Raw genomic sequence first — 19,257 nt, 5'->3', positions numbered from 1 at the left:
TGGGAAAGCAGGCCCAGCACCTCGCCTGCTGCAGGACTTGGGAAAACAGGCCCAGCACCTCGCCTGGTCAGCACAGTAGAGCTGACCCTGCTGGAGGGGGCTCAGATGAGCCTGCCCTGATGGCATGAAAGTGGGAGAGCAGGCCATGCACCCCTCATCTGCTGTGGGGTAGAGAAGGTGAGGGAAAGATGCTCCTCAAGCCACTTTGCAAAAAACACCTGCAAGTAAAGATCTATGAGCCAAAGGGTGTACTGTTTGATTCAGTGTGTCACACTACAGTTTCCACAACAAGATTTTTCTTTTCTTGTAAATTTTATTTATTTTATTTTATCTTGGAGGAGGTTGCAAGGGCAGAGGGCAGATGTGAAGGGATGGGGACACAAGTAGGATGGAGATGCATGATGTGAAATCCGCGAAGAATCATTAAGATGTTTTTTAAAAAATTACATATATTTAAAAGAAGTCTTCTTCATGAGGGCATTGTAAAAGACACGGGGACAATTAAAGTAGCAGATTATTAAGACCAGCACTGGAAAGAATAGATCTGAGGTCAAACTTGGGAAAGGCTACCTACTCTGACCTATTCTAGTGCAGAGTAAAGACTCTGGAAGTCCCACAGTAACTTCCCTGTTTAATGGTTGTATTATGGTTTGAATGTGAAATGCTACCCACAGGCTCATGTGTTTGAACATTTGGTACTTGACTGATGGTGCAGTTTTGGGAGGTTGCAGAACCTTTTGTCCCTTAGACGGCACAAATATAGCTGTTAGGGTTAGACTTTGGGGTTGTAAAACAGCTCTGCTTCTGACACAAAACCCTGTTTTCTGTTCCACTGAGATGTGAGCAATCGAATGTATATTCCCACTATCACAGGCAGGGTGTACCAGTCACCATACCCGCCTTTCAAACTTTGAACCAGAATAAACACTTTTCCCCTTAACTTGTTAACTTGTTTCTTAGCTGGTATTTGGCATAGCAACAAGAAAGGCAGCTAATACAGGCCTTTGCTTGGACTTGGTGCTTTCGTCTTTCCAATAATTGTCGTTATAGTTGATCATTACACAACAGATGTGTATTAGAACACCATGTTGTGCTTTATAAATATGCGTAGTTATTATGTGTCTGTTAAAATGGAAAAACAGCCACGTACCCAAGCTTCCAGTCGCAGAGGTAGGGCATTCACTTGAACCCTGGAGTTTGATACCAGCCTGGGGTATATAGGGGACACTGTCACAAGAACAAAAATGGGGGAGGGGACACAAAGATACAGAGAGACAGAGAAACAGACATACAATAGACAAACAGACTCTGGTCTCATTTTCCAAGACTGAAAAGCAGGTAGGCATGTGTAAAATATGAGTTACAAAGAGGAGCCTTCTTGGCCAGGCAGTTTTCCTCATAGCTCAGAAGTCCCTGTACTAGCACCTGCTTTCTCCACATGACAGGATGGCCTTGAGAAGATTCACTGAGTCAGTGCACACAAAGTACTCAGAGCAGTACCAGGCCCAGAGTTAATGTTCAGTAAATATGCATATGGTCGCTGCATTGTTGCTGTTATTGTTATTAATTACTAGCGTTAACCATGTGAGGCTTCTTTGAAACCCTGACTGTGGTATGTGTCCAGAACATTCTTTTTGGTGGCAAATATTTTTTGAATCAACAAATGAACTGGCTGCCCCTAGGGCGTGCTATTTTTACTGTTTATAAAAATGGCCTTGCTCACTGTTCCGTGGGTGGGTGGGCAGCTGTTTGCAATTACAGCCATACATGTGGTCCTCAGGTACGCCAGGGCTGGGGAGTCTGGCTTCAAGCAGCTCACCGCTGCATCCCGCTCACCGGCCAAACCACACCAAATGGAAATGTACTGAAAGAGATGGGCAGAGTGAACCGCTTTCTGAAAAACAGAAAGTGAGTCATGCTCATAAAATACCATTGCCGTGGAAATTCGTTACACACACTGGTCCTTGGGGTGGGGGAAGATTTCCGCGGACTGGCTTTTGGCCTTTGTCGAGAAGGTCGGTATTCTCACAATGGCTTCTCATTGCTTTATTGGTAGGGCCAGAAGAATACATGGTGGTGGAAGAAGAAACCTTCTCCAGTCTGAGGCTGCATGAAGAAACTCTCTTTCTCTGATGCCTGCCAAGTTATGAAACATAAGCCTGTGTCTAGGAACCTAAAGGGTAGTAGCAATTGCTGAATGTATGGCTGGTTTGGGTTTTCATTTTCTTTGTTTTAGAATCATGAGGCAAATAGTGACACGAAAGAGTTCAGGCACTCTTCTTGTTGTTACAGAGGTCTCCAGGACCTGGAACATGGCAACAGCAATTTGGAAAACTACTCAACCCCGGCTGTGTCTTTGCTAAGAGCTCTGTTGTCTCCATCCATCTGCCGTGTGTGTGTGTGTGTGTGTGTGTGTGTGCGTGCATGTGTGTTTGTGTATGTTGAGTGTGTAGTATATGTATGTGTTGGGTATTATAGTGTGGCCTGTGATGCATGTGTACATGGGGGGACAAAGATGTAGAGTATATGTGGCAAGGCATGTATGTATATAGGTTGTGTATGAGTTGGGTATACATGTGTTCTGGGTGTATTGCTAGGTTTGTAGTAAGAATGAAGAGAGGTAGGTGTGTGTGTGTGTGTGTGTGTGTGTGTGTGTGTGTGTAAGGGACACCAAGATTCTAGCACAGATGCAAAATATTTCTACCCCAGCCAGTAAATCCTTCTATTACCTTCCACAGTCACTGCCTGGGTCACAGTTTTATACTTATGCACAATACAGAGGCTCTCCACTCAGCGAAGGGCCCATATCTCAGGCATAATAGCATACACATGTCAACCGGATTTGCCAGCTACAGTGCCTGCACTTTCTAGGATGTTCTGTTGTGGCTGTAACACAGTAAGACAGCACGTTTTTATGTTTTTACTACTCTTTCCTCGTTTGGCCACGTTTATTACCCCCGGACACAGGAAGAAATGCCCAGAAAAGGAGACAAGTAGGGATGTGTTAAGATTTAAGTCTAAAATGTCCTCTGTGGGTCCTTGTTCATCCTTAGAAGAGGGCATGGTCTTGGGAGGTTGTGGAGCCTGTTGGAAGTTAGTCCTACCAGCGGGTCTTTGAAGGTTTATAACCTGGCTAGATTCCAGCCACTCTCTGTCCCCCATGATATGAATAGGCAGGACCACACGCTGTCACCACTGCTCTCCCCAAACCACAAACTCCACTGTGCCCTCCCCGCCATGACAGACCAAATACTAAACCCTGAGCTAGTGTCAAACTTTCCTACCTGACATGTTTCCTGCCAGGTACTTTTGTCACAGTGATGCAAAGGGAACCTTGAGAGGAAGCCAGGGAGATCAAGTGGAAAGGGAGCAGAGATGACGCAGGAGACAGGGATGGGGCGGGGGGGGGGGGCTGAGCAGGCATTTCTTGGCTGGCATTGCGGGTCTGGCACGTGCTTCTAAGGACCAACACCCTCCAGCCACCCGGAAACTGAGAACAATTGCCCGAGTGTACCTAAGGATAAGTGAATTAATGGTTCCAGAACTGTCATCGCCCCCTCACTCACGCGTTCTCACCTGTGACATGTTGGCTGGCTCAGATTTTCAAGTTCAAAGCCAGCTTTGTATACCTATTCCCTTGTGGAGCGTGTTGAATGCTCCCCACATGCACACGTCTACATAATTGTTGCATGTTCTTAAGCTTAATGAGAATAACATGATATTCGTGGAAGGAAACCCCAGGTGTTCTGGAACAGTGGTCTTTCAGAGAAGCACATTGAGGAGGCGGGGACATACTCGCCAGATGCAATCCCCCAGACCTGCACCCAAACCTCCCTTTAACCTATTTTCCTTGAGATGAGCCAAAACAAATGATTATTATTGCCATACAGTCAGCTGGGGTAAATAACAGCAACTCGCGACTGGAAGGCTTTTGCAGTTTAGCTGACTTCCCTGTGAGAAGCTGTACTACATAAACTTCTAACCTCTGTTCCATTTGCCTAAGGATTGCCAACTTGTTCCAAAGACTCATTCACAGAGTGCTTCAACTACAAGGATCTTAGTGATCGTCTGCTGCAAACACCTCAGGCCCCAATGCATGAAGTGACCTGTCTAGGGCCTTGGCGCATTACAGAGAAGTGGTGAGAAACAGAAAATTGTGTCCTCAGCACCCAACTTCCCCAGAACCCGTTCAGGGTGAGAATACCAAGGGGGTAAAAGCCAGCTGGCTCGGGATTGTCTTTTGTGGGGAGGTGGTTAACACAGACTTCATCTAATGAGGGACTTCTAAGCAGACCAGTTCGCAAACACCTACTCCCCAATACATCCTTGTGCCAACTCTGGGAAAGAGACTGCTTGGTTTGTCTCGAGCAAAAATGCCCAAGGCCACTAACTAAAATTTGCCCAAGAGTGACTTATTCATAATGCACTGTCTTGAAAATAAACCCTTTGCGGAATATAGCATACCCTGTCTTTCCCACGTTCATCTCAGGCCATCAGCATCTGACTGGGACTGTCGCAAAAAGGAGAGAACGCATGACAGAACATTCTGGAATTTGAAGTTAGGTATTCTGAAACGCCTGTGGAATCCATGCATGTGAGTTTGTCTTGCCTAGAAATGAAAGCGAAGTCGCCTTCTTTGGGGGTAAGGTGAAATGGACCAATATATACCAAGCTCTGAGCAAAGAAATCTTGGCAGGTACAGGCTGCTATGTCTACTTATTCTACATTTTGAGATTATGTGGGAGCAAACTGGATGGGAAAATGCACTTCTTCCTCATTGAGAAAGGGGCATAGAATTAAATGCCAGTGTACCACAGGCACGGGCAACCCATGGGCAATAGCCGCACAGTTTAACCTGAACCCCGGGCAAACAGTGAAAGCAGAGACACAGTTTGCAGTCACTCACAGGTATATGACCAAAATATCTGCAGATTTTCTATTTTCTCCTCCTCAAAGGTTTCAGAAACGTGCTTAAACACAGGCTCTTGCCCAGAACTCATCCCCACCCTTGTGCTAACTGTCACGGCTCAGACTCGATGAAGCAACTTGAAGCAGGAATGAGTTGCTCTGGCTGACAGTCTGAGGCGCACAGTCAGTCACATTGAGGAAGGCACAGAGACAGAAATGTGAGGCTGCTTGCTCTTATCCCAGGGGTTCATGAAGCAGAGTGAATGTTGGTTCTCTGCCAGCTTTCTCCTTTCTCTCTTTTATCCTTTCTGGGCCTCCAGCCCATTGGAGAATGCCACCCACATACAGGGCGTGTCTTTCTTCCTCTGTTAATTCTTTCTGGAAACACCCTCTGGACACAGTCAAGGGTGTGTCTAACTATTTTCTAGGTGATTCTCAGTCAAACTAACAATGAAGGTTAACCATCACTCTTCCGAAAAGCTGTCCCTCTCTGGGAATCCCTAGGTTCCCTGGAAGGATGCTCCTGTGGTGTCCCTCATACCTCACTATGTAAAGTCATCCACGTTGCTGGATTTACAGGAGGGAAGGAAGCAGGTCTGTCCTGTTCACAACGGTCCCCATCCAACCAGTGCACCTGGCACAATGCTCAACATATGGAGAATAACTCGTATTTATTGGATAGAGTGGGAGGCACATGTCCTTTCTAGGGTCAGAGGTCACAACCAAAGCTCAGTTTAAATATCCCTTCTCTGAAATAAGAGACCAGAGGCTGCAAATTTGGAGATTAGGGGCTTTGGGAATATTTGCATGAACATTTCATTTATGAATCCTTCATCTAAAATTTCAAATACAAGGCTTCGGGAGCCTCATCTTAACCAAAAAGTATTTCAAATATTAGAGAAATATTTTCTTTTATCTAATTTTTTGCAGTTTTGATTTTTGAGATCATAATATAGTTATATTTCTCCCTTCTCTTTTACCCTACAAACCCTTCTATATACCCCTCTTTGCTCACTTTCAAATTTATGGCCTCTTTTTTTCATTAATTGTTATTACATGCACATATGTATATACATATATATTTCTAAATATAACATGTTAAATTACATAATGTTACTTTTTGCATGTTTTCAGGGCCAACCATTTGTATTAGATAGCCACTTGGAGTGCTCTTCTCTTGCCTATAGTTTTTTGTGTAGGGGTGAGGTCTAACGGGCTGTCCACCACTCACTTTGGCTAGTGAAGTTATGGATATTGGAGGAGCACCTACAGTCGCTACTTTACTAGACCAGCATAATGCCTAACAACAATCTGAACATTTGTCCTTATACCCACAGGTAAGTGTGATCTTCACTTCTCATCAGGGAAACTTCTCTTTGCAACAGATGAGTTCGCTACACAAAACCACAGCCAGTCAAAATGCAGAATTGTGGAGCCCAGTCCCAAAGGATACCTCTACAGAGCATTCCCACACCTAAGGCTCAGGTAACACCATGCAAGAGGAGTCAGAACAGGGAGTTTGTTGTGAGATTTTGTCTCCTAGCAATGACAGAAGCTATACCCCAAAAGTCTCACCAATGTGACTGCCTAAACATGAGCGGAACATTTTCTTCTTTAAACGTTTATCTAGAAGTATTTCAACAAAATCTCCATACATCCTGGGGATCCTTTCTACTCAAACGGCTCCACTGAAGCTGAAAACCAGGTCTCAGCTGGAGAACGACTTCATGGGTTTCCTGGCAGGTAGCCCATTTCTATTACCCAGCACTGAGGCCAGGGAAACATGAGTTGGAAGCCTTCCTGGTCTACATAGCAAGGCCCTGTATCAAAACTAAAAGGTAATGGTGGAGAGATGGTTCAGTGTTTCAGACCTCATGTTGATCTTCAGAGAACCAGAGTTTAGTTCCTGGCACCTATTTGACAGAACACAACAGTCTGTAACTCCAGTTCTAGAAGATCTAATGCCTTCTTCTGGCCTCCCTGGGCACCAGGAACATACGTGGTACACATACACACATGGAGGCGCGCACTCTTACACATTAAATATTGGGAACACAGCACCAAGCTACTGATAGCCTGGCATTTGCATTCCTAAGACGTGATTCGATTCTAGGATTCCCCACAGTCAAAATTGGCTTCACCCTAGCAGACAGCCAACTTCTTTTGCTTTGTGTTATTGTTTCACCAAAATTTTCTACACTTTCTGTATTTTAGAAAACACACAGTTTCCAGGGGTATTTTGGAGAGAGAGAGAAAAAAAAAACATTAGCAGATTTCTGAGCTGGAGTACACATACTTACTCCACAAGCACACTAGATTTGAAAGTGTTTGGAAGGTAGCTGTTGAAAGCCTCAACTTTCCCTCTCGGAAGTGTGATACTTGCTGCTGTAGAGTCTTTGAAATAGTCTTTGTCAGAAGAAGAAGTTTCTTTTCGCAGGAGTGGAAATGGAATCCAGGGCCCCAAGCAGGCTAGGCCTGTGCCCCACCACTGAGCAAAACTCCAAGCACTATTTTACTTTTCTTTTGATCTGTTCTCAACTCTGGAAGCTGTCAAGGCTTAAACAAAACCACCAGTGTGTCCTATTCCAAAGTTGGGATATTGAGACCCCCCCCCCCCCATCTGAGGCCAGCAAGCCTGGGTAGCTGCTTGAGGAGACATTAGGGGGAAATTTCCTCTCCTTCTGGAAGGAATTCCTTTCTCCCTGCTTCAGGAGATGTGAAGTTAGTTGCCACTAACATTCAGGGTCTCTCAAAGTCAGCTCCACTGATACCCAGATCACTATTATTCATACTCCAGCACATTGAAGGATGTTGAATGATTGAGTGAACCTCATTACCATCCTCTACCCACAGACACCAGTAGTATTCTCACATCAGCTGTGACAGTCAAAAGTGTCTCTAAACATTGCCACATGCCCTCTGGGAAGCCTAAGCTGGTAACTGCTTTATCTTAAAGTCAATGCCCATTGACTTTTCTGTATTGGCAACATATAGACACCAGTGACAAATACATGCATGATGCCCTTTATCTCTTAGGACACCTTGAATTAAATTAATTTTATCTGGTAACATGTAAGTTACCATGTGATGCTTTGATACATGTTTACACTGTACAGTGTTTAAACCAGGTTCAAAACAACTTTATCTGTACTTCCTTTCTGAATGTACCCCAGAGAGCACCCCATATCAGCAATCACCCCATTTGTCATAGCTACAAAGTGTTAGCATATGAGATATGTCCAGCCATTGACTGTTACAAACTATGTAAATATACTTGCACATTTACAAATATAGCCACTTAAAAAAAAATCTGTGAGATGGAATTTGTGGGTCAACAGGTTTATAATTTTGATAGATAAGAAGAAACTACCCTCTCTGGAGATTATAACTAATTTCTATCCCCTGTAACAATATAAGAGACTTCCTATGGTTTTACTTTTTCCTCCAACAAACTATGTCAATTCATTTATATGGTAGCCAGGAGTTGTTATTAGGTATCTTCTATTGCTCTCTGCTTCTTCTTCTTTTTAAAATATTTATTTCTTTTTATGTACGTGTGTGTGTGTGTGTGTGTGTGTGTGTGTGTGTGTGTGTGTGTATCTGAGTGTGTGAGTGTGTGTATGTACACCATGTGGGTGTAGGAGCCCACGGATATCAAAAGCAGAACTGGATCTCCATCTGGAATTGGAGTTACAGATGGCTTTGAGCTACCATGTGTGCTCGGGAATGGAACCTGGGTGTTCTGTAAGAGCAGTAAAGGATCTTCACTTTTGCGCCATCTGTCCGGGCTCTAACTTTGGTTTTGCAACATGCTCTTTCACTGAATGTAAAGCTCACCATTTCAGCCAGCTTGGCTGTCCAGTAAGCAGCCAGGACCCCACCATCTCCATCCTTGCCCTAGTGCCACTGGGTCAGTGTTTTTATGTGTGTGCAGGGATCTGAACTTGGGTCGCCCTGCTTGCCATTTACTACTGAGCAGGTTTCCCAGCCTCTCAACATTTTAATCCTTTGTCTGTTGCAGAGATGGAATAGGTGCTTCTGGGGAAAATACGAAGCGGGGCAGAATAGATAAAACAATATTAGTCATGGGTTGAAAATGCTGAAGCTGCGTGATGGGAACAGACAGGGAAGTTCACTGTGATAGTCAGCTTTAGCGTACATAGCTTTAATGTTTCCTAAAGTAAAATATTTGTTAAATGAGTCTTTGTTTTTCACTCTGCTGGATCCCATATAGTTATCCTTTCTCCATTTTTACTTTGTTGTTGAAACTTTCCAACTGGTTCTGAAGGATGGGTTTAAATGCTAGAGAGTCACTGTTTGCTTTTGAAAGTTTTCCTAGTCAGCCATGTACCTTTTGAGCTGTCTGAGTTTATGTTTTACTTTTACAATCTTTATTTTACAGCTTCTTAGCTTTATATCATAACTAGAAAAACCTTCCCCATTCCAATATTATTTTTTTGGTTTTTAAGACTTATTTATTTTATTTTATGTGCATGAGTGTTTTGCTTAAATGTATGTCTATGCATCTTGTTTAGTGCCTGCAGACACCAGAAGAGAGCATCAAATCCCCTGGAAGTAGAAATACGAATGGTTGTGAGCAGCTATGTGAGAGCTGGGAATTAAACCTGGAACCTCGGCAAGAACAAGTGCTCTTGACAACTGAGCTATCTGCCCAGATCTTTTGAATTTATCTTTTGAATTCTTTTCTGTTCTCACACAGTATTGATTTTTGTTTTTTGTCATTTACAGTGAGTGTTTTGATTGGTTTACCAGTTAGATGGAGCCCATCTTTGAGGCAAGGACCCAGTTTTATTCGACTTTCTTGTGGGCTCAACCACATTTGCTATTTGACCCATCAATTCTTCATCGACTTCATGCCCCTTTATCACATACTGAGTCTCCATAGGTATGAGGTGTTACTCATAAGCCAGTGTTCCCTCCATTACTGGAATTGCTGAAACTCACAATTTCTTCTTTTTGTCTAATTGCATTGGCTAGTGCCACAAAAGAAGATTGAATAGTTTGTAAAATGAGCATGTTAAAGTTCATATGCTGGGCCAGTAAAATGACTTGGTAGGTAAAGGTACTTGCTACTGAGTAACGCAAGCCTAACGACCTAGAACACAAAACAAAGGAAAGAAAAGACTCCACAAAGTTGTCCTCTGACTTCCACACATACACAACAGAATGCACATTGTTCTACATTCAATAACAATGTTAAGAATATGCATAGTTGACATGTATACCTATATATGTACCTAACTTCACTAAGTGTGGCACTCACTAGTTTGAGGCTGGAATTGACATGTTCTATTTTAGTGATATATTTGAGTATTGCTAACTTCTGAAACAATGCCCAAACCTCAGAGACTTAATAAATAAAAGTTGCTGTTGTTGTTTCTATCCCCAAATGCAGTACATTTTGGGCCAAGTCAGGTACAGGAGAACTTTTCATCAAGTCCTGTAGGGCCTTGTGCTCTGTCTGCCATCCTTACTGCCCAGAGGCTTCCCTGATTCTTCACCTATGGCTGACAAGAAAGGGAGAGAACATGCAGGCAACTGTACAGAGATGTCCTGAGACCCAGACTTTGCAACAGTCAGGAGCATTTGTTTCCATGTTTCGTTGGGATTGTTAAACCCAGGGCATGAGGGACTGGCGAGGTGGCTCAGTGGTTACTGCTCTTGCAAAGCCAAGGAGGGTGGCTCACAACTGCTTCTAAACTCCAGTTCAGGAGATCTGATGCCTCTGTCTTCTCCAGGTACCAGCACTTATGTACACCTACCTGCATACACACACACACACACACACACATGTTTTTAAATAATGAAAGAAATGTTTCTTTGAAAACCTAAAAAACAAAACAGGGACTGAGGGGCTAGTGAAAACTACATCAGTTAAGAGCACTTGCTCCACTTGCAGAGGACTTGGGTTTGGTTCCCAGCACCCACATCAGGTGGGTCACAACTGTCTCTAATTCCATTTCCAGGGGCTCCAACACCATTTGCTGGCCTTTACATATACCTGCACCCATGTTGTACACACACACAGACAAGCAGGTAGGCATGCAAATACACACTTAAATAAAAATAAAATTAAGGGGGGGGTGCTGGAGAGAGGATTCAATGGTTAAGAGCATGGTCATTCCTCCAGAGGACCAGAGTGTGATTCCCAGCACCCATGTTAGGTCATCTGTAAATCCAGCTCCAGGAGAATCAGAGCCTCCAGATACCAGTCCTCACAAGCACACAATCCCAGAGACCTGATCAAAATAATAAGATAAACTTTTAAAACATAAGATATCTTTAGTTTGAGGCTGTACATCCAGCCCACCAGCCACCACACAGCAGAGCCTGTCTGGAGAGAGCATGTCTATGTCTGCTTATTGTAAGGTTAACAAATTGGTCCTTGAACACAACTAGACATTTCACAAGTCTCCATTCCAGGGACTAGAGCAGACTATGAGCAACCGTTTTTAATTTCACTGGGAATCTATCAAATACCACAGAAATGACAAGGCTAAGATCTCATTCAACAAAAGAGACATTTTTGAGGAACTTCCTTTTTTTTCTTTTCTTTTCTTTCTTTAGTTTTTTGTTTGTTTGTTTGTTTGTTTGTTTGTTTACTATGTAGCCTTGGCTGTCCCGTAACGCACTATGTAGACCAGGTTGGTCTCAGACTCATAGAGATCACCCTGCCTCTACCTTCCAAGTGCTGAGACTAAAAGACTATGCCATTATGCCTGGCTGGCAATTAAATAAAAAAAAACCTCTTTTTAAATTGTTAAATATTCAATAGACCCCTCTTAAATTTTAGAAATACATTATTTTCTTTTTTCTTTATGAACTCACATCTACAACGTGTTTTAATAGTAAAACATATACTCTAGGGAAAAATCAATGAGTCCAAGATGGATTATATGATGGACATAAATATAAGTTGTAGCTTCACTGTGTGCAACTTCTTGAGAAGATAACTAATTTGTTTCCCACTCAACCATTATCCACAAGTGCATAGGTTATTCCATAGGTCAGTGTGAAACTTGAGTTAGAAGTTTGGGGACTCATGATTTTCCAAGGTTTGTGATGTGTGCATACTGGGGTGTTGCAGAATAATTATCTGTGTTCAATCAACAGCCTCCCCCAGTTTATATCCTTAAAAAGCTGTTTGGAGCAGATGATCTGAGGAGTCTGCTTTTGGTGGGTGGAGGAAGAGTTCTCTTTGGAGCTCAGACGTTGTTCTCCTCTGCCACTTTCTGGCTTCACAAACCCTCTGTGCCTTCCCCTATTGGCACTGTCTGACAATGTTTACTAAGAACAGCCAGTATACCAGATCCACCGCCAGGTCACGGCAATACAAAGCAGCCACAAACCTGGGCCCCGTTTTGGAAGGAGTCGCTCTGCGGTGAAGAAATGGATGAGAAAACTATCACAGCAGGCAAGAACTGTTTCAGTTTCCAGATCAAATCAGACCCTGTTCAAGCCTCCACCTGCAGGCGGGAATTCCAGATCACAAGCGTGCACCTTCTTGTCCTCCTAAATTATCTAGGGGTCCTGGAGCTCTTTCACAAGGGAGGAGGAACAGACAGCCATTACTCTCCCAGTCTGATCTGATTTCTGCTAATCCATGCAGAAGCAGGTGGGGTCCTTCCAAAGAGAGCTGCTCTTTGCTCATCAGGTTCTCTCTGCAGGCTTCCATGTTGCTCTGTCCTCCATAGCTTGGGTCCCCATTCATCACCAGCCTCAATGAGCTATGGCTTTAGGAACCCAATCCTTCCAGACTGGCTTCCTGCACGCTCTCACTTCCTCCAGGCACAGCTTTGGCGCCTTGATGGAATCACAATGGCCCAACCTCCTTCCAGACCTGAGGGCTTCTCCAGTGGAATAGTTATTTTCCTTCTCAGCCCCTGACATACAAAGGCTTTATGTTTTCTGTTTTCCATGAAGTGCTGCCGTGACAAACCCTGGTCTGTGAACTACCTGGCAAGCAGGAGGTCCTCTTCCCAGATGTTCCAGCAGCTCATTTTGTGGTCTTGAATCTGGGCCACCGCTTGCTGTTGTGAAAGTTGCACATTGCACAACTTCAAGACAAGGAATCCTGGGTCAGAGGACAAACGCGCACAAATTACACAAAGAAACTGTTGGTTTACCAGAATGACTGTGTCAGTTTTCAGACCCATGAGCAATGCACTGTCTCTACACAGCCTTGCCAACTCTTGAGTCGTCGGTCCTGGGTGTAAATGTTGCTATTCAGATGGGTAGGAAGTAGCTTCCATCACTATGATCTCTGGACCACTGCTGACCCAGGGACCGTGTCCTCTATCATCTGTCTGGATCACGAATTGCTATGGGAGGAATGTTCGTGTCCTTCCACGCTCCTATGTTAGAATCCCAACCAAAACAATGATCCGAAGAAGTGAGGCCCTTCCAGAGATTAGTCAGGAGGGGGCCCCTCATGGTGAAAGCAGTGCCCTTATTTATTGAACTGCATCCATTATCAATGTGCGGCCACAAGACAAGCATCTGTAAACCAAGATGACGGCCCTCACCAGAATCCAACCGTGCTGATGCTCTGCTCTCTGACTTCCAGCCTCCAGAAACTTGGGAATTAGACACGTAGTATGTATAAGCCACCTAGTCAATAATAACTAGAGTTCTAAGCTTTGGTGAGTACTCCAGCAATGTCACTTAGGTGGAGGATGTTAAGGATAATGAAAAATAGATTATTCATCCCCTCCCCAACTACCATTCCATTCAAGACTCTTAGAACACCTCATTCACTTGGCCCTAACAGACACCCTGTAGAATTCACAACACATCATGCTCCTTCCTGTGGGCTGGTAGGTACAAACTGAAACAGGTGCTGCAGATGGGCAGGGCTGGGGACAACAGCATAAGCATGGGATCTGCATGGAAGTCAACAACAATATTACTTGAACTAATTGTTTAAGTTACCTACAGCATACACTTTTTCCCATCCTACACTTACATCCTCATATAATAAGTATTAATGGAATATCAGGCTTTATTTTACATGCAGAAGACTGAGCAATACAAATGGTAGGGTCTCTAGAAACTCCCGTACTCTAGAGGAGAAATGAACATAACTTTAAAATACTGCAACATTATAGACACGCTCAGAGTTCAGAGTATTGGAACCATGTTCTTTTTCCATTACCCAAGGACAAAGTTCCCCAAATATGCAGCCTTTTGCTATGTTGCATGAGGGATACGGGTGGCAGCTTCATAAACTGTTCTTAATAGAGCCATGGACAGCTGAGTAGAGCTACCCAGTCTAACCTAGTAGGAACCAGGCCTTAGGGACATGTGGTACCCATTTCTTGTTATCCTGAACTTCTAACCTCTGCCAAGCATATAGTTCATTAATGTGAAACACGGCAAAGACTTATAACCCTCCCTGATCAACAGAAGGATGAATCTACCTCTACACTCTGTGCCAGCTCATTTACTTACAAATGGCATCCTCTTGCTATGTCCTCATGTGGTCAGCCCTCTGCCTATGTCTTAGTGCTGTCTCCTCTTCATATAAGAACATAAGCCCTATTGGAGAGGGCCCATCCTCATTGTTTCAGTATAATTTGGTTTCTTCAGTAAATATCTGTCTCCAAATATGACCACATGTGCATTTGGTAGGCTAACGGAATCCAGTCTTTAATAGGGAGAAAGCACAGAAACACACCATCCAGCCAGCGAGCCTGCATTCTGAACAGATGAGGAAGCAACGACCGGCAGATAAACAACCAAGACAACAGCATGCTTGACACAGAACTGGCTTGAGTTTCATCTACTTTGACTTCTTCCCTCTGCTTTCTCTGTTGGCAAAGGTGCTAGTCCAGAGCCATGGAGTAGCCATAGCAATGGAGCAGGGCACTTACACCACCAGTCTATGCCAATAAAGAAAACTCAGAGATGACAGCAACCAAAGCAGGTTCTGAAGTCGAAAGAAGGCCAGGGAATGTGTTGCTCTGTGACTCAGTAACTCAGTCATTACTTCCTCCCCCCAATTTCATAAGAGAGAATTAAGTGGAACATTTTATTAAGCGTTTTCTCATATTTCGTAGAAGAACTGAATCAATTTCATGTACAAAAAAGCATAATAAAAGTAAAGTGTGGGATTGTGAAAGGAAAGAAAATTGGGTGATAGAATGTTGACATTATTAAAAACACAGCTAGTGCAGCTAGTGAACATCCTTGCAAAGTGCAAAGACTCCCTTTGGAGACATCCGAAGATCTGACCTGATCTCTGGTGGAAAAGCCTGCCCAAGCCCGGAGGCTTAGACAGTCAGCCAAGCTCAGCATTCCCATGGAAAGGACAAATGTGGATATTGCAGGAGGCATATTACAGAGTATGCCTAGATCAAATAATTAAAGCACTCATCAATACCCTCAGGACTTGTGAAATAAAATCAACTGTGTGAAAATCCTATTCAGTCTGGTCCACAGGAGTAAATCTTCACATTTGTCTTGCTCCTTGACAGTGCAATTTAGTAGCATGTCTTGGTAGTCAAGGAAACAAGTAAGTAAAAATGCATTTGTTTCTCTCAAAAACTCAACAGCAGCAAATAATTCAGAAGTGGCACAGACTCGATTGGATGTTCCTCCAAAGGTACAAGATTAGCTATTAAGTGGGTGGCACAAAGCTTACCAGAATTTTCATAGCCATTAAGATGTCATTAACTTTCAAAAAGGATGCATGTGGCTGTCTGATGGCTAGTCTTGGTTTCAGTTTGACTACATCTGGAATTAACCAAAACTCAAGCGGCTGGGGACACCTATGAGGAATTTTTCTTAGTTAGATCATTTAAAGTATAAAGAACCACCTTAATCTGGATCTTTAGGCATGGGAAGATCCACCTTAAAGCTGGGCCACGCCTTCTGGAAGCACATAAGGACTTGGAAGAAGGCAGTGCTTTGCTCTTTGCCTCTTGCCCGTGTTCTCACTGACCACTGACTCCCTCACTGGCATTAGAACACACTTCTTTGAAATTTCAGTGTATACTGAAGACCAGTTAGTATGTCTAGCCTTATGGACTGAACAACTACTGGATTCTTGGATCTTACATTGGTAGACAGCCATTTTCAGACTAGCTAGACCACAGCCTACAAGCCATGCTAATAAATCCCAGATAGATAGATAGATAGATAGATAGATAGATAGATAGATAGACAGACAGACAGACAGATGAATGGACGGCACCAGACAGAAAGGCAGACAGATAGATATTCATGCTATCAGTTCTGTTCCTCTCAAGAGCCCTGACTAATACAGGCTAGGAGTATAACTCCATGATAGAACATGGCCTTAGCATGCAAAAAGTCCTAAGCTTTCTCCCAGACAACACACACACACACACACACACACACACACACACACACACGGGAAGGGACCAGCAAATGTTACAGAGGTACAGAGAAATGAAGGACTTTTTCATTGCCTTTAGCAATGGGAGATACTACAATTGCAGCTGCAGGGCATGCATAAAATTAGGTGTTTCCCCAAAAGGTTACACACAGAATTACTACAAACATTGAAAGCAGACTGTGAAATAGACAAGTGGACAACCATACCCATAGCAGTGTTAGTCATAACAGGCAAAAAGGTGGAAGCAATTCCTGCCCAACCACAAACCGAATGTGGCATCCGTGGAATATTACTCAGCCACAAATAGAAGTATGTTCTGGCACATGTCACAGTGAGCTTTGCAGTTACTACACTAAGAAAAAGAAGCTATCGACAGAGGACAAATGCTGCCTGACACTACTTCTGTGAAGTATATAGAACTGAAAAACCTTTTCTGATAAAAAAAAATAGTACAGACTGAGGAAGGGAATTGTGAAGTTTGAGTTTGGAAGTTGCAAAATTTTGACCCAGAAAAACATGAAAACACCCTGGAATGGGGTGTGTGGAACTCTCATAGCAGTGTGAATGTGTTTGATACTACTGAATTGACATCCTAAAATGGTTGAAATGAGGAATTCTGTGTGGTTGACATGCTTAAAATTTGTTTTAAAGTCACTCTGGTTGTTTTGTAGAAGAGAAGCCGGCAGGTGTAGAATAGAGCAGTGGCCAAAATACGAGCACGGAAACTAAGGTCAGGGAGTGGCTAAGACTAGGAGAGGCATTGACAGGGCACTAACATTTGGGTTTGCTCCTCAGTTCCCACTTGATATCACCATTTTCCAAAAACCTTATGTTCTATGCAGTTCTTAGTTCAGTAACACTAAGAACCAACTCCTGTTGTCATAAACTACCTGGTGGGAGACACTTCTCTGTGGACAATGCTGTTGTTTAATTTGCTCTTTGGCATTTTGGAGGGTCCACCACCCACCTCCCAAATAAATCACATGGAGTCTTATTCTTTTTTATGAATGCCCGGCCTTGGCATTCTTCTAGCCAGTTTTCCTTAACTTAAAGGATCCTATCTAACTTTTGCCTCTGTGTTTATACCTTTCTCTATTCTATATCCTTTTCTTTACTTTTTACTCAGTGGTGTGCTGTGTTGCTGGGTAGATGGCCCCTGATGTCCTCCTCTCCTTCTTCTTTTCCTTGCTCCTCCATCTCTCTTTTCCTCCTTCTATTTGTTCTCTCAGCATGCCAGCCCCACCTATTTCTCTCTCCTGCCTAGGGACTAACTGCTCAACTCTTTATTAGACCCATCAAGTGTTTTAGACAGGCCAAGTAACACAGCTTCACAGAGTTAAACAAATGCAACATAAAAGAATGTCATAACACATCTTAAAATAATATTCTACAACACAATCCACCTAATCTAATGGCTGCTTTGAAGAATTCAGTATTACTCTGTATCATTACAGCACATGTTTTTGGAGGAAGAAAAAGACCCTGGATATATTGAAAAGGTTGAAGAGGAAGCACAGTTGGCTGCTCCTCAGGTCATTTGCATGAGCTTACTATGAAAACATTGCAGCCCAAATTCTCTAGATTTGCCTTAGAACAACCCCTATGAATCCACATAACGAAACATGGTATTTCTCCACACTGAAAGAAGCCCTGGACAGTTGCCCCCAAAGAAAACCAAGGTGACGAAACTTCAGTCCAGTCTCAAAAGAAGATTCAAAATATCTACAAGAAGTTGAGCACAGTGGTGCACACCTGTATCCCAGCACTTGGGAGAAAGAGACAAGATGATGGCAAGTTCTAGAAGAGTTTGGACTACAAGACCCTGTCTCAGAATACCAATAAATAAATAAAATCAGCATTTTCTTCCTTTTCAACCACTGTACTTTCTATGACCACATATTTAGCATATTTTACCATAATAAAATTTCATGATAAGCGTGGAGACACATAATAGTGAGTCACTGAGCAAGTTAGTGATTGAATGACTGAATGAATCAAAAACTAAACGGTTAACAGAACTCACTCATGGGGTCATTCTGCAAAGGGTTGTAAAGAAAGGCTAAGGTTTGGTCATAGAGGGCTTTACATGCATGAAGTCCTTGTGTCCCTTGGCACAATCACTAAGTAAACAGTAGAAAGCATGAGGCATTATTCAGGAGACTTGAGTTTTTATTAATCTGCCTCCTCTTCTTCACCTATCAGCAGCTATACAACCTCTATCCCCTTCGGATCTAACAGCTAAATGCAGTGCTCATGTCTAATCATGAATTCAATCTTTGATGAAAACCCTATTTTGAAATCATACAGACTATTGATTTACTTTGTTTATTTCCTACATTAGCATGAAATATAATTTTATGATGGTAGTAGTATAAACTTTTGAAATGTGTAGACCTAAAGGATTGTTTTAAAATATTATGGAACACTTAGGAAGTGCATCTCTGCATTCCTAGGGACCAAGACAGCAGGATTATGAGCTCTGGAGTGGGAGGCCAGCCTGGGCTACATAGTGGAACTCCATCACAAAAACTAAGTTAAGGAAGAGCTAAATACAGGGAAAGAAAATGAGCTCTAAAACAGGGTGGGATGCTAATTGTTTTTCTAGTTCTAATTCTGTCATGATTTTTGGTTTTGATGGTGAACAAGTTGTAAAACTACATTCAATAGAGAAGGTATAAAATCCAGTGGGAATCTCCACAGCTTCCATTTTAAATACCTACCCCCTTTTAGTGGAAGGTGAGACAGGGTTTCTCTGTGTAACAGCCCTAGCTGTCTCTGTAAGCCAGGCTGGCCTCGAACTCACAGAGATCCACCTGCCTCTGTCTCCTGAGTACTGGGATTAAGGGTGTGTGCCACCACCGCCCGGCTACTTTATGCTGTATAAAAGTTCACTGAGTCTTTACGTCTACTAATTTCAATGTGTGGTGGTTTTTTTATTTGTAACTTGTTTACAATAAGCTTTTTAAAAA

General features: G+C 43.0%; 1 protein-coding gene across 2 annotated transcripts in view; it reads right to left on the bottom strand.

The window, feature by feature from the left end:
• LOC125396218 (uncharacterized) overlaps window positions 1-19,257 on the bottom strand; it is a 157,275-nt gene that overhangs the window by 64,892 nt on the left and 73,126 nt on the right. The window contains exon 3 of one of the 2 annotated variants that reach the window (XM_087896492.1): window positions 11,036-13,003. The exons of the other annotated variant lie outside the window; for it this stretch is intronic. The gene's annotated coding sequence lies outside the window, so the exon portion shown is untranslated. Of the gene's footprint in view, window positions 1-11,035; window positions 13,004-19,257 lie in introns of those variants that run through there. 2 annotated transcript variants of the gene reach the window in all.

The sequence above is a fragment of the Myodes glareolus genome, chromosome 14 (genome assembly GCF_982192425.1).
Source record: "Myodes glareolus chromosome 14, mMyoGla1.1, whole genome shotgun sequence".
Lineage (NCBI taxonomy): Eukaryota > Metazoa > Chordata > Mammalia > Rodentia > Cricetidae > Myodes > Myodes glareolus.
Note: the sequence above shows the minus strand (reverse complement) of the source record. Positions and strands in the feature narration are given on the sequence as shown.